The sequence below is a fragment of the Sphaeramia orbicularis genome, chromosome 19 (assembly GCF_902148855.1).
Source record: "Sphaeramia orbicularis chromosome 19, fSphaOr1.1, whole genome shotgun sequence".
NCBI lineage: Eukaryota > Metazoa > Chordata > Actinopteri > Kurtiformes > Apogonidae > Sphaeramia > Sphaeramia orbicularis.
The window spans coordinates 9,262,417-9,274,500 of record NC_043975.1 but is presented as its reverse complement, the minus strand read 5'-3'; the positions used below and the strand labels follow the sequence as shown (position 1 = coordinate 9,274,500).

Genomic DNA, 12,084 nt, shown 5'->3' with positions numbered 1-12,084 from the left:
CTTACATTAGTACCATTACTTCATGGTACCGAACAAAGCAGGTCCACTCACTTGTTCATGCAGAGGTGGACCTTACAGACCCTGGAGACCACATTGGACCTGAGACTGTTGACTCACTGTAACTGTTACTGTCATCAGTCGCTTTTCCATTGACCCTGAAATTGCGCAAATGTAACTTGTGCATAAAAATTTACCTTGTGGAAAAATGTTTTTGCGCTGGTAAGATGTGGTTTTTTCGGGCGTAACGCAAATGGTATATCCACAACACTCCAATGGAAAGACCTTTTTCTGCAACTAGAGTCACTTGAATAAAAAAAAACAGATGTTGACATATGTTACAATAAACGAAAAAGAAGAGTTTTAAAAGAAACATGGTGCGGTATGTGTGGACACACCAGGAAACCCAATCATTTTTTAATTTAGTACAGGATAGAGGGATAATCCTACTATGATGGACGTTCTGTGTCTGGCGCATCTTTGTCTGGTGCGTTTTTGTCCGACGTGTGTCCCCATGTTGCAGCACGGGAGGGCGTACGGGTGCAATGCCGCTGTTGCACCACGGGAGGGTGCTATCGAACAACAGCACCACGGGTACAATGCAGCTAGTCCTACTATAATGGACGTTCTGTGTCCGGCGCATCTTTGTCCAATGCGTGTCCCAATGTTGCAGCCCGGGAGGGTGCTATCGTACACTGGCACCACGGGTGCAATGCCACTAGTATATAATAATAATGAATATATCTGTAAATCAACACAATATTTACGTTTGTCGCCATGTTTATGGAACGACTTCTAGTGTTATCCCACGATAATGAATAAACAAGTCATTGCATTTGTGATTAAATAGAAAAAACGACTTTATGTACTTCTGTTTTTATGACATTTCGTAAATATTGGTAAAGTTTTGTGCAGATGTCCAAAGGAAAAGCGACTACTGTCTTGTAATGCATGCAGAAATTACCAAAAATAGTCACTTGCCCGATAACGCATTAACCCTACAATTCCCTGGTTACCTTTTTGTACATCTTTTATATGAAAATTGATCCATAAAAATGTAGAACACGAGTAAGTACCTTGTATTTGTCAAAAATATCATTAAAATGTAATATTATGCCTTTCCATCTGATCATTTTACATCAACTATTTGTTCATTTAATATACAGAAAATGTGCAATACTGTGATAAAAATGACTTAAATCAGTCTATATTTTTTTTCATATATGAGCCCCAGTGTGTGCTTTAAATACCCAGTAAAGTCTCAGAGGAGGGATCAAGCAGAGGCTTTATCAGGCTGTGAAGCAGAGCAGCTTGAAGCAGGGATGTTGTGACAATAGCTGTCTTCCTCTGTGAAGAACACCCAAGGTGGGAGAGTGATGGCTTCTGCCTCTCTATAATCTCCTGCAGAGGGGAAAAGCCCAGGCTGAATTCTCATTAATTGGACGTCAGTGTCCAGAGTGACAGGTTAGAGCCTGAGCCTCAAATACCTCCACACCGCTTCTGCTTCACCACCTTGTAACTGTTAAAAGGAGGACGGCTTCAACTGGAGCCTCTGAGGCTGGAAAAGACTGTGTTTAATAGAGCTGGACGGCTCTGCACAGATAAAAGCACAGACAGAGCACTGATAGTTCACACCAGAAAAATGATCTAACGCCTCAGAATGTTATCATTTTTGCATTAGTGTCACTGGGAATTTGATTAAACCATCACTAGTCACTTTTCCATTGACCCTCAAATATAACTTGCGCATTAAAATTTACCTAATGGGACAACACCAATTTTGCCAAAACTCTTATTTTTTAGTTAAAAGTTCTTGTGCTGGTAAGAGGTGGTTTTTCGGGCGTAGCGCAAATGGTATATCACACAAAACTGCGACGGAAAAGACCTTCTTTCGCAACTAGAGTCAGGTGAATTAAAAAAAAAACGATGTTGACGGATGTTACAACAAGCGAAGAAGAAGAAGTATGTGTGGACACACCAGGAAACCCAATCATTTTTTAATTTAGTACGAGATAAAGGGGTAATATGTATAATAATGAATATATCTGTAAATCAACACCATATTTTCGTTCATTGCCATGTTTATGGAATGACTTTTTATGTCATCTCGTGATAATAGAAAAAACAAATCATCGCATTTGTGATTTAATGGAAAAACTGACATTACGCACTTCTGTTTTTTCGACATTTAGTTAATATTGCTAAAGTTTTGCGCGTACGTCCAATGGAAAAGCGAGTATTGTCACTATTTGCTTTTCCATTGACCCTCAAATTGCGCAAATATAACTTGCGCATAAAAATTTACCTAATGGGAAACACCAATTTCGCCAAAACTCTCATTTTTTGATTAAAAGTTTTTGCGCCAGCAGGAGGTGGTTTTTTGAGTGTAGCGCAAATGGTATATCACGCAAAAGTGCAATGGAAAGACCTTTTTTCGCAACTAGAGTCAGGTGAATTAAAAAAACAGATGTTGACGGACGTTACAACAAGCGAAGAAGAAGAAACATGTGGCGGTATGTGTGGACACACCAGGAAACCCAATCATTTTTTAATTTAGTACGAGATAGAGAGGTAATATATAATAATAATGAATATATCTGTAAATCAACACCATGTTTTCATTTGTTGCCATGTTTATGGAATGACTTCTTGTGTCATCTCGCGATAATAAATAAGCAAATCATCACATTTGTGATTTAATGGGAAAAACGACATTACGCACTTCTGTTTTTTCAACATTTCGACACAATTCAAGATTTTTTTTTTTTTTTTTTGCTTAATTCAAGATTTTTTTTTTTTTTTCTGCATCATTCAAGATTTTTAAAAAAAAATTTTTTTAATTTTTTTTACTTAATTCAAATCTTGGTAAGATGTCTTGAAATAAAATTCTCCAGATTTACTGTCTAAAAATAATTTTTTATATCTCACTGAAAAGTTACTCTTATAGTGATTATGTCTTATTTTAAGTGTGATGAGATATTTTGACTAGAAATAAGAAAAATACACTTGGTAAGATTTAGATTTTTGCAGTGTAAACACGTAATAACAGGCAGAAAATTGTTAAAATTGTGCTTAATTGCTTAATTTTATTTTATTTTTTTTTGCAGTGCATAAAGAGCCTAAACATCCACTGACGACAAAAAGCATCTACTGATTTAAACTGTTTAACACCTGTTGATCCAGTAATCCTATCAATACATGTAAATAATTGGTGTAAAATACAGTTTTTCATCTTTTCATGGTCATCAGATATGACCCATTTGGACGTTCAGAGGCTCTGTAGTTACTGTGGAAACATCGTCATCATCTACAGCATTGATTCACCAGTTATTGATATTTATGCTGAAAAAGTCACTTTTTCTTCAGTTTTCTGTTTCTGATATAATAACCCTGAACTTTACTCTGAGCTTTAATGAATATATACATGGCCAGTCAATTAAACATAGGAAAGTACTTGATTTACACTGAAAAATGCAAAATGCACAGGATATTATGATTTTAAAAAATGGTGATAAGTCACTTATGAATGAATGAATGAAATCTTTATTTCGAACATGTAGACGGTGAAAAAAAAAAAAAAGTCAACCAACAAAATATAAGTACTGGTACATAAATGATTGATAAGCAAACAAACATCTAAATAAATAAATAAATAAATGAAATAATAATACTAATAATAATAATAATAATAATAATAGTAAAACAAATGAAATGAAATTATTCATGCTCGAAAAGGAATAGGAAGAAGTAAAAACTTATGTACTCCTATCCCCAATTTCTATTCCTTCTGATCATTATATCGCAATTATTATTTTGTATAATAATAATAATAATAATAATAATAATAATAATAATAATAGCAACAACAACAATAATAGTATAACACACATCCTTTTACCTATATACACTAATATAATAATACCCATTTACAACTTTTCCTACCAGATATTAATACCAGATATTTATAAAAACTAAAAAGAACAAAACAAACAAAAACCCTCAAACGAAAACACATATGCATACATACGTAATATAAATACATATAATATTTTTTATTGTCCTATATAGTAATAATATATTCATATATCCATATTTAAACCAGATATTATCAGGACTTATGTGTCAAAGCCCCACTATGAAAAACACCGGATTCCCCCTCAGGCCATTTAAGAAAGGTTAAATTCATTTAGGAGCTGCAATCAAAGTATGACTGGGTCTTTAAGGGTTAATATCATTCATCACCCATGATCGGAGCATGTCAGTACAGTGCATCATTTGGTTTTTAACATTTTTCATCTAGTTAAGTGCAGGTTTTATTACCTCTTCGGGCCTTAGTACGCGTTCAGGATCGTATCACATTATTCGACGCTTCAAGTGAGAAATAATAAAGCCAACGTGATATCCCCCATGCATGTTAACTGTGGACTGTAGAGTGTGTAATGCACCCAGAGTGGTTAGAAGTATTGATTTCTTTTTATAAGGGGAGAATCTGATCCCAAACATATGCATACAGACACGTTTCATGACCATCCATCAAACCCAACCTTGAATGTGTCGTCCTGGCTGGTGTCCAGTGTGTCTAATGAACACCCATGTAAGGAGGCCAGTGCACGTCTGACAGGGACACACGTACTTTGTGTAAATACTGTCCGCAAAAATGTAATATGACACATTTATGGATCTTAACAGACGATTTTCCATATTAAAACCTTGGAATTTACTGCTTGTCACTTGAATGCATTTCATTTCATTATGGACACATTTTCAGTTCCTGGCATCGTTGACGTTCAGACGAGGAGTGAAATGAAATCTACGAGGGAAATGAACTCAAACATGGGGGAAAGTCTGCATAAGGAGGGCATGAGTGGAGTCAGTGTTAACCCTGAGTTTTCCTCTATAAGCGATTTATCACCATTTATTACAATATTATCCTCTTCATTTTTCAGTGAAAGTCAGGAAAATGTCTTATATTTCTTTACTGATCATGTAGATGTTCATAAAAATTCACAGGTTATTGTATTAACTAGGGATGTCCGATATTGTCTTTTTTTTGCCAAAAACTGATATGCTGATGTTGTCCAACGCTTAATTTCCGATTCTGATATCTACCAATCTACCAATGTGGGATATTAACCCTTTCATGCATGAATTATGAGAACATTAATCAAAAATTTTTTCTTGAGTGATTTTATTCCTCTTCAGGCATTAAAAAAACAATGCGATTGAATTTTTTTTTTTATAGAGCTGAAAAAGTGTCCATTAACCCTTTCATGCACGAATTATGAGAACCTTAGTCAGTATTTTTTTCTTGAGTGTTTTTGTTCCTCTTTAGGCATGAAAAAAACAATGCAATTGATTTTTTTTTTTTTTTTTTTTTTTTTTTTTATGAACGTATTTTTCAAGGAGTTACAAAAATGTCCACTCAGCTGGACACCATGCATTTAAGTTTTGAAGCAAAGAGACATTTATATAAAAATCATCATCAGAAAGTGATATACTGTGTGAAAACTATGAAATAAAAGCATTTTTAATGCTACTAATTGTTAGATTGCTACTGTTTTCTCACATTTTATCACACTCTAATATTAGTTATTACTCATTTCATGGTGATAAAATCCTCCTGAGACCCAGGAAATGGACAGTTTTAGCTTTTTTACATTAAAAAATTGTCTTGATAGGAAACTGCATAATGCAACAGTTTTTTCAGATACATTTTTAAAACTACTTTTATTTATTGATTGATTTTTTTAATGGAATGTCCTTTGTAATGGACAGCATTTCTAAAGTAAAACTGTCAAACTTTTGTCCCCTACAGAGAACAAAATGCATTGCTCAGGAGGATATGCAAAAAAAAAAAAAAAAAAAAATTGTTTGTTAATTACAGTCTAATACCAATTAGCAGTTGATTTCCACTAAAACATGTTACTGCAGATCAGGTTTATCAAGAACAGCAAAGTTACAGTAATTGTATGAATTGCAGTGTTTTGGATGATGCATTAGAGTCCTGATATGGAACTAAAACAACAAAACCCATGAATAAACAATAGAACAGCCGTAGAATAACTGTCCACTGGAGTGACCAGTATGCATGAAAGGGTTAAGCAGGACACCATGCGTTTAATTTATGAAGCAAAGAAACATGTATTTACAAAAACTATGAAATAAAAACATTTTAATGCTGCTAATCGGATGTTTTCTCACATTTTAACAAATTCTAGTAGTCATTACTCACTTCATGGAGATATTATGCAAAAAAAAAAAAAACAACAACAAATTTTTGTTGTTAATTACAGTCTAATAACATTAACAAGGAATTCATTTACAGTCAAACATGTTAGATCAGGTGTATCAAGAACAGCAAAGTTACAGAACTGTTATCAAATGCAGTGCATGGGATGAGGTATTAGCGTCCAATGTGTTGGCTGATATGAAACTAAAGCAACAAAATCCATGAATATACAAAAGAACAGCTGGAGAATAGCTGTCCACTGTAATGACCACTATGCATGAAAGGGTTAAACTAATTTTTGGTAACATCACATATCTCCAGTCATGGAATTAACACATCATGCCTAATTTTATTGTGATGCCCCATTGGATGCTTCAACTTAAGTTGTGGAAAAAATGCCATATTTATGTATTTTCTCTCCCTCCATGAGTCTATTACAGTGTGGCAACTCTACTGTACAATTTTGAAAACTGCACATTTCTTTCAGCTACAAACAATGCTTCATTTACGCGTTGGTAATTGCCGGTGAAATCAAGGCATTATTTTATCGGTTTTAATGATAGGCAAAAAAAAAACGATAGCGATTTTCACCGATATTACATTTTTATGTCAACATAATATCGGAGGGCCGATATTATCAGACATCCCTAATATTAACTCATAAAGACCCAGTGGTACTTTTGTGGGAGTTCCCAAATAAATTTTTCTCTATATTTAACCCTTTTCTAAGTGATTTATTATAACACTGGTCAACAACAAATTTATTGTTTAAGTTTTTTGAGCTGCTTTCGGATAATTTTGGTGTGCTGAATCCAGAAATCACATTCATTTTGCTCAATCAGGTCAACTTTCTGAACTATGCTACATATTGGCTTTTTAACATTTTTGCTTACATTTATGGGCATTTTCACATCATATGATACAAAATTCTTTCATATTTCTTGCAATAAACGAGTTCTGAAGATTTTACTTTGCCAATTTATGATTAATGTTTTTTTTTTAATATTACAGGTGAATGAAATGGCTTCGACTTGAAGATCTTGCAAAAATAAGCCTGACGTATTCTGCTACATCTGCGGTGAATACACCATTGTACCTAACAGGAATCCTGTCAGAAAAGGATTTTTTTTCTCTTAAAACCTATTTTGGGTGAGAACTATATTAAAAAAATCAACTGATAAAGTCACAAAAATGTAATCAATTTTGTGATAGGATCAAATTTTTCAAAATCAAATTAGCAAAAAAAACCTGACCTGATTGAGAAAAACAGATGTCATTTTTGGATTTAGCGGTGCAAAATGGTCCTAATTCAGTTGAAAAAACCTAGACAACTTGCAAAAAACATTTTTTTGTAACCCAGTGTAATATTATCCTGTTTAGTTTGAGATTTTCAGTGTAAATCATGTATTTTCCTATATTTAATTCACTGATTATGTAGATGTTCATTAAAGTTTCGAGTAAAATCAAAGGTTATTATATCAAAACAGTGAAAACTGAAAAAAGTGACTGTAAAATCTATCATTAACTGAACATAAAACAAGTGTGTCCATCCACTGTTATTGATCCAACTCTATGGGTTTTACTGGTGAATCAGTGTTGTAGAAGATGACAGTGTTTCCATGGTAACTACGGAGACTCTGAACGACCAAATGGGTCATATCTGATGACCATGAAATGATGACAAACTGTATTTTACACCAATTATTTACATGGATTGATAGGATTAATGGATCAACAGGTATTAAACAGTTTACATCATTGGTTGGTTTGGGTCTTTATGGGTTAAAACAGACAAAAACTAGAAGCACTCGGAGAGCGCAGACCTCCGCCAAGGCTGATCAGTGGCCCCCCCCCGTGGGCCCCCCCACCCCCGATCACCACCAAAATTTAATCATTTCTTCCTCATCCCATTTCCATTTAACCCTGAAAATTTCATCCAAATCTGTCCATAACTTTTTGAGTTATGTTGCACACTAACGGACAGACAAACAAACAAACAGACAGACAAACAAACAAACAAACCCTGGCAAAAACATAACCTCCTTGGCTGAGGTAATGAAGAAAACCTGACTTTTCAGCAAAAATATGTCATTAACTAAATATAAAAACAAACATCTACAACCACTGTCATTTGTCATGTTGCATGAGCTTTATCAGTTTTTCCAACATTTATCCTTTCAAAAGTGATTTATCACCATTTGTTCTAATGGTGATTCTGCAGGAGTGGAGTGAAAAGTATAATATCTTCATCTGAGATGTAATGGAGTAGTTACATGGTAGTATAACGTACCACAAAGGAAATAATCCTCCAAGTATAACCCTAACAGACCTGCAAATGTTTTTGTGGTGATTTCCAAATAAATTTTTCTGTCATTTAGCCTTTCCATGAGTGATTTATCACCATTTATTACAAGATTATCCTCTGCATTCTGCTTTTTTCAGTGAAAGTCAGGAAAATGTCTTATATTTCTTTACTTTTCTTTACTCTTTACTTATATTTCTTTATCATGTAGATGTTCATAAAAATTCAGAGGTTGTTATATTAACCCATAAAGACCCAGTGGTACTTTTGTGGCAGTTCCCAAATTAATTTTTCTCTCTATCTAACCTTTTCCTAAGTGATTTTGTCTCCGTTATTATAATATTATCCTGTTTAGTTTGAGTTTTTTCAGTGTAAATCATGTATTTTCCTATATTTAATTCACTGATCATGTAAATGTTGCTAAAAATTCAGAGTTGATTATATTAAAACAGACAAAAATGAAGAAACATGAAACATTTTTCAGCAAAATATGTATAAAACAGGTATTTTCTTAGATTTAATTTGCTGATTGTACAGATGTTTGTTAAAGCTCAGTGTAAATTCAAAGGTAATTCTATCAAAACACAGAAAACTGAAGAAAAAGTGACTTTTAAAGCAAATATATCATGAACTAAATGTAAAAACAAGCGTCTCTATCCACTGTCATTGATCCAACTCTATGGGTTTTACAGATGAATCCATGTTGTAGAAGATGATGCTGTTTCCATGGTAACTCCATAGCCTCTGAATGTCCAAATGGGTCATATCTGATGACCATGAAAGGCTGAGAAACTGCATTTTACACCAATTATTTACATGTATTTATAGAATTAGTGGATCAACAGGTATTAAACAGTTTAGATCAGTAGATGCTTCTTGTTGCCAGTAGATGTTTGGGTTTTTAAGGGTTAAACCTGTTAAGTCTACATCTGTCTTTTAGACCACGTTCATGTTTTTCTCCTTTTAGCTTTGCGTCTGTCCGTTATAACACTTAACCCTGCAGAACCTATTCTCTGTCGTCTCATTGTGTCATGATCTCTGTGGTTGGGAGCGCTTTCTGTTTTCCTTTGAGAAACCTTTTCGGTGCTAAAATGTTCTTTATCTATTTATTCCACATTCAGACGGGCTGCTCATGTAACATCTGTCCATCCCAGCCCAGACGCCTTCAGCTTCCACCCTGAAAACGTTCCCTTCCTGAACACCTGTGTTTCTAATTCTTTGTCCACATTTACCGCAGTAGGGACGGTTTCCAGCTGGATGTGACCAAAAACCACCAGATGTTTGCGTCAAATCTAACAGTTTTTTTTTTTTTTTTTTTTTAATTCGAGCAGCGAGGAGGATCCCAATGGAAGCATGAGGAGCTGTTAAAAATAATGAAACACCTGACAGATCCAGCTGATGTGCATCTGTGCATCATGATTTGTCTTTAACCCATGAAGACCCAAACATCCACCGTCCACCAAAAGCATCTACTGATCCAGTTATCCTATCAGTACATGTAAATAATTGGTGTAAAATACAGTTTGTCATCTTTTCAGGGTCATCAGATATGACCCATTTGTACATTAAGAGGCTCTGTAGTTACCGTGGAAACATCATCTTCTACAACACTGATTCACCAGTAAAACCCATGGAGTTGGATCAATGACAGTGGATGAACACACTTATTTAATGTTCATTTAACAATATTTTGCAAAAAAAAGAAAAAAAAAAAACATTCTTTTTCTTCAGTTTTCTCTGTTTTGGATACAAAAATCCGCAACTTGAATCTGAGCTGTAATGAACGTCTACATGGTCAGTGCATGAAATATAGGAAAATACCTGATTATCAGTTAAAAATGCAAAATGCAGAGCATAATATTAGAGTAAATGGTGATAAAATACTTGAGAAAGGTAAAAAATACAGAAAAATTTGTTTGGCAACTGCCACAATTTGGACCCATTTGGACGTTCAGAAGCTCCATAGTTTCCATGGAAACACTGTCATCTTCTACAACGTTGCTTCACCGGTAAAACCCATGGAGTTGGATCAATGACAGTGGACGGACACACTAGTTTTTATGTTCATCTACATGATCAGTACATGAAGTATAGGAAAATACCTGATTATCAGTTAAAAATGCAAAATGCGGCGCATTCTGTGTGGCGTTCTGTGACGCTGCGCTCTTATTGGCTGACGTTCTGTGACGCTGCACTGTTATTGGCTGACGTTCTGTGACGCTCCGCTCTGATTGGCTGGCGTTCTGTTACACTGCGCTCTCATTGGCTGACGTTCTGTGATGCTCCGCTCTGATTGGCTGGCGTTCTGTTATGCTGCGCTCTCATTGGCTGGCGTTCTGTGACGCTGCGCTCTCATTGGCTGGCGTTCTGTGACGCTCCGCTCTCATTGGCTGACGTTCTGTGAGGCTTTGATCTGATTGGTTGACGCTCTGTGATGCTACACTCAGATTGGTTGATGTTCTTTGACGCTGCACTCTGATTGGCTGATGTTTTGTGATGTTGCGCTCTCATTGGCTGGTGTTCTGTGACGCTGCGCTCTGATTCGCTGGTGTTCTGTGACGCTGTGTTCTCATTGGCTAATGTTCTGTGACGCTGCGCTCTCATTGGCTGGTGTTCTGTGACGCTGCGCTCTGATTGGCTGGTGTTCGGTGATGCTGTGTTCTCATTGGCTAATGTTCTGTGACGCTGCGCTCTCATTGGCTGACGTTCTGTGACGCTGCACTCTCATTGGGTGGCATTCTGTGACGCTGCGCTCTGAATAGTTGGCGTTCTGAGATGCTGGGCTCTGACTGGCTGACGTTCTGTGACGCTGCGCTTTCATTGGCTAATGTTCTGTGGTGCTGCGCTCTCATTGGCTGATATTCTTTGATGCTGTGCTCTGATTGGCTGACGTTCTGTGATGCTGCGCTCTCATTGGCTGACGTTCTGTGACGCTGCGCTCTCATTGGCTGATGTTCTGTGACACTGCGCTCTCATTGGCTGGCGTTCCGTGATGCTGCGCTCTGATTGGCTGATGTTCTGTGACGCTGCTCTCTCATTGGTCAACGTTCTGTGACACTGCGCTCTGTCCACACCACTCCGTACTCCCGCTGGTATTCTCCATCTGGGTACGCATCCGCCAGCACCTGGAAAGCGGATGGAATGTACGCAGAGGACGGACATCACACTGCGTCTGTATCTGTCTGTGTCTTTAACGTTACTTGCAGACAGCGTTACTTTTATCACCGTCATTTATTTAGAAAAATCTCCTCACTCTTCACACTCCCCACACATTATTCCTCCTCTTCGTACCTGCTGCACTGAACTGTGAATGTCACATGGCCATAAGTGGTATCGGTGCAGTTGTATCGGATATCTTTTACGAGTAAGAGTACACACACTGAGTATTGGAGCCGATGCCTGATACTCGTATCGGTATTGTAATGGCGCTAGTACAGGCACAGAATCCAAAAGCAGAACTCAGAGTCAAGATGTTAAGTTCAAAGAATTTATTAATCACACACAGGTGTAGGAAAAATATTATTGACAAAATCTTGAGGATAATAGGTGGTAATTT

The 12,084-nt window shown here is 36.2% G+C and overlaps 1 long non-coding RNA gene across 1 annotated transcript; it reads right to left on the bottom strand.

The window, feature by feature from the left end:
• Positions 1-722: 722 nt before the first annotated feature.
• Positions 723-3,713, bottom strand: LOC115410788 (uncharacterized). Its single transcript, XR_003934141.1, has 3 exons — positions 3,702-3,713; positions 2,716-2,718; positions 723-934 (listed from the first exon to the last, which is right to left on the bottom strand). It is a non-coding gene; the product is annotated as an uncharacterized LOC115410788 (long non-coding RNA).
• Between the last annotated feature and the right edge of the window lie 8,371 nt (positions 3,714-12,084).